We start from the raw sequence: 4062 nt of genomic DNA, 5'->3' as shown, positions 1-4062 counted from the left end.
ATAAATAATTACACATTTATAATGTTAAAATTGATAAAGTATTACCACCATTCTGATTATTATGATTATTATTATCATTAAAATGTTCATGATGATGATATTGGTACTGGTGTTGGTAATGATATTGATATTGTTTGTGATTGTGATTGTTGCAATGACTTGATTGTGTCCTGGATGATGACGGTGTTGAAGTCACTATGATGAAGTAAAAATATTAGGAATGTAATTCAAATATAAAAGACATCCATTCTGCTACATGTTACTCTTACTACTGACTAAAAAACTAAAAATACCAAATGTATTTTATTCATTTTTCCACCACTATAGGTAGATTAGACTAAACAAAAAATATAATGCTGTTGGGCAAGAAATCAGCAACCCTCACCGCGACACTTTGCCTTTGATCTCGACACCGCTCCTATCAAATAAAAAAAAGCTAAAACATGCGAAAAGATACCTTTTATTTACGGTACGTTACGGTGCTGTTTTAGATGATTTTGTATGTGATGCTGTTTTGGTGCTATTGTAGTATTTTTTTTGGCGAGGCGCTGTTTAAGGGCTCTTTCGGTTCTTTTTTAATGTGGTGCTAGTTTGGGGCTGTTTTAGAGTTTCAAATGGTAGTATTTTGGCTATAATTTTGGTATTTAAATTTTCGTCTAATTTGTAGGAACTATTTCGATAGTAATTTAGGTCATTTCAGATATTTGGAGGTGATTCGGTGGTGCTATAGTTCTTTTTATTTTTACTCGGGAAAGTACCTAAATATTGTAAAATATTCGGTACCACAGACTGACCAAACAATTAATTACAGCTGGTCTTATTAGTGTTTTTTAATTACACATCCTACATGACGAATCGAACTGGGTAATTTTGCATGTTTCAGTACAAGTTTGTTTTACTGATAGATAATTATATTATTAACTGATCGAGAATGTGACCGATGTTCATTTGCAATGTATCAATTAAGGCGGTAAAAGTTATGCGGTCGGGTTTGCATACGAGAACTTCTCATAAGCATGCGAAAAGGCGGACAATTATTTATTTATTTATATCTCGAATGGCATTGGTTCATTGTTCACTTTTGTATTTGTAAGTACAAGAACAGGTGTACTTCGTATCCTAGCGCAAAAAGGAAAAATTTTGTATACGTTTTCTTGCTTGTTACTCCCACGCAAATGAATGTAAATGCGAAATTTATTGAATTGAATTCATTGTTGAACGTAATTAAATTCAGAAAAAAATTAAGTTACGTGTTAAATAATCAGATCTTTAATGCGATTTGAGCTCAAGTTGCCGCAGGATTATGATTGTAAATTAAATAGGTAACAAGACGCTATTGTTAGTTCCTTTCCATGAATTCACATTTGTTGTAGGAAAACTTTTCAGTGTAACAGTGTAAATTGTTGCATAATTTACGAAAGACATTACAGTGCTTTGCAAATAATTTATTTGATTCGTACATTAATTTTATTGGGATTAATAAAACTAAATGGATCTTTTTTTTTCATATAATTTTATTTTGTATTTTTTGGCTTTTAAATCATGAGTAAACCGCGGAAGAATCAACAGACAGTAATCATTTGGAACATTTAGTGTCGGGGATATTTTTAGGCTTATGCCTATCTCGTTACTCTTTGAGCATCTGGTATTGGACTAGTAGATACCGCACCAAGAGACGAGAATGTATCGACCTTGTCTTACCTTGTCTTAAAAAAGAAGACAATATTAAAACCAAGATGCAAAATGCTCATATGAGATCAAGATCAAGATGAATATCAAGTTAACTAGTATCAAGTCCGTTTGCTCATAGTCGAACTTTCGGCGTTGCAAAAACCCACGATTTTACATTTAATTTTTAGGAACAGATGTTTGTTATACTCAGATATGAAGGAACTAGTTTAAATGATAAATGACAAAATAAATATTCTCGGGCAAATATAATAATAAGTACTGTTGGACGTTCTTTTTGATGGTCCCTTCTTTGTTCTGTACCTAGTCTAGAGTATATGTATAGATAGGAGATACCTGTTTTGTTACTACAAATCATTTTTTTATACTTTTGTTATCACATTTATTATTATAACATATATAAAAATTGAAATCAATTGAGACCATATAAAAATAAAAAAAAGTATATTGTATTTGCGTCTACCATTTTGGATTCTTAATTGTTAATGTAATCAAAGTAGGCGTCGGTTCCGTAGTGTAGCGGTTATCACGTCTGCTTTACACGCAGAAGGTCCCCGGTTCGATCCCGGGCGGAACCACTTTTTTTTTATTGTACAACGTGATCAAAAGATTTGGAATTGTATTCGAATTATTTGAATAATCGTATAATTGAATATCCAAGTAATGTAAAAACCAAATTATTTAAAAAATATTCTCCATTTCCAACACCAACACCTACGTTTCGCCTCTGTTTGGGAAGCTTCTTCATGGCAGGTTGTGTAGTTATGTAAGAAAAATTACCTTGAAAAAACCTCCCAAACAAAGGCGAAACGTCGGTGTTAGTTCTTCATAAATAGAAACCTTCCAACCTTTAACTGCCTTGAACTTTGTTTAATATTTAAGAAATACTCAGATACTTATCCAAATACAATATCCAAATGTTTGACTATTAATAAATTAAACATCTAAATATTTGATTATTCAAAAAGTCATTTGAAGTTTTCTTTAGAACAAACAGAATAGCTCAAAACCCCAACGCCAAAACACGACACTGTAGTTGTCCGAAGCACTTTTCGGTAACAAAGTTACCTTCTTCAGGGACTGAAGTAAACTAAACCTAAATGAGAACTAATCCTAATTTATACTGATAGTTGTTAAGGTTCNTTACATTTAATTAATCGTTATGCAAATTTTAAAATGTTTGTTTCAAAAGAAAAAACTGGACTGCATAAGTTTCAGTTTTTTTTTCAAGTGTTTTCGCTGTTGAGTGTTATTCAAATCGTCATATATCACGATCTCAGATGCTCAGATATTTCATTGAATATTTTCGATAGATATTGAAGTATTTCATTTATTGTATATTTGTTAATTACTACAAACAGTGTAATGAACACCATCTGTAGAACTCTCCATTTTGTGAGATTTGTAAATGTTTGACTAACCGACCCCACGGCGCAGTTACTCCTACAGAAGTTCAAATAATGGTCAGAATTCTGTCCAAACTGCTAGACGTGGATCGGGATTTGAACCTTGAATTTCTTCATAGACAGACAAAACACACATCAATTCTACCTACTGCTTTTAATAGGCATTTTATGAATTACTACAAACCTTTGTAGAATGGCTCCTTCTTAAGGTTTCATAAATGTTCCATAAGGTCCGTAAGGATTCAATACGTCGAATTGAATCCACGGCGTAGCTATCTTTTCTAACCTTCAAGACCTTATGATAACGATTATGAAGTTAATTTCTGGCTACATTACATTCCTTGTTCAATATAAAGAAGTCCCACAGTAACTGGAACATAAACAGAACATAAATGCTTTTCTAAGAGAAGCTCTTTAATTCTGTTTAAAAATGCGGACCACAAGTCTAGCCGTAAAACTATTAGCTCTTTTGTTATACATAGGTATGTGAAAGTAATACCTACCAAACGCATTTCGCAACGCACGCCATTTATTGTTATTAAAATTTCATGGTGCTCCAAGTTTAAAATAATTTCTTAAATAGTTTTGCATTATGGAATCGATAAACCTTCAATTCCTTTTCACTGTTTTTAATTATTATATACCTATGGGTTTTTGTAGTCGCATGCATTTGGAACAAGTTAATTATTTTTTGAGTGACTACATAAACCCATTTAAAATACTATTTCTTTTTAAAGCCCTCGAGTGTTTAAAGCAACCGTAATGAATACTTCTCAGAAACGAAAGAACGTTTTCATAAATATATCTAGCAATATTGAATAGGTATGTCATAAACGAGAATTTTTATTTTTAATTATTAGTTACTAGTTTTCGTAGTTTGTCAGCGAATAACTTTTAACGACAGCGACAACCAATTACATTCTACATATTTATAGAGAAACTAATTCTATTATTTATTGTCGTAAAT

General features: G+C 31.7%; 1 non-coding gene across 1 annotated transcript; it reads left to right on the top strand.

Annotated features, from left to right (window-relative positions):
• Positions 1-2194: 2194 nt before the first annotated feature.
• Positions 2195-2267, top strand: Trnav-uac. Its single transcript has one exon. It is a non-coding gene; the product is annotated as a tRNA-Val (tRNA).
• Positions 2268-4062: the final 1795 nt, after the last annotated feature.

The sequence above is a fragment of the Agrilus planipennis genome, unplaced genomic scaffold (genome assembly GCF_000699045.2).
Source record: "Agrilus planipennis isolate EAB-ADULT unplaced genomic scaffold, Apla_2.0 scaffold130, whole genome shotgun sequence".
In the NCBI taxonomy this organism is placed as follows: domain Eukaryota; kingdom Metazoa; phylum Arthropoda; class Insecta; order Coleoptera; family Buprestidae; genus Agrilus; species Agrilus planipennis.
This window is presented reverse-complemented; position numbering and strand designations above follow the sequence as displayed.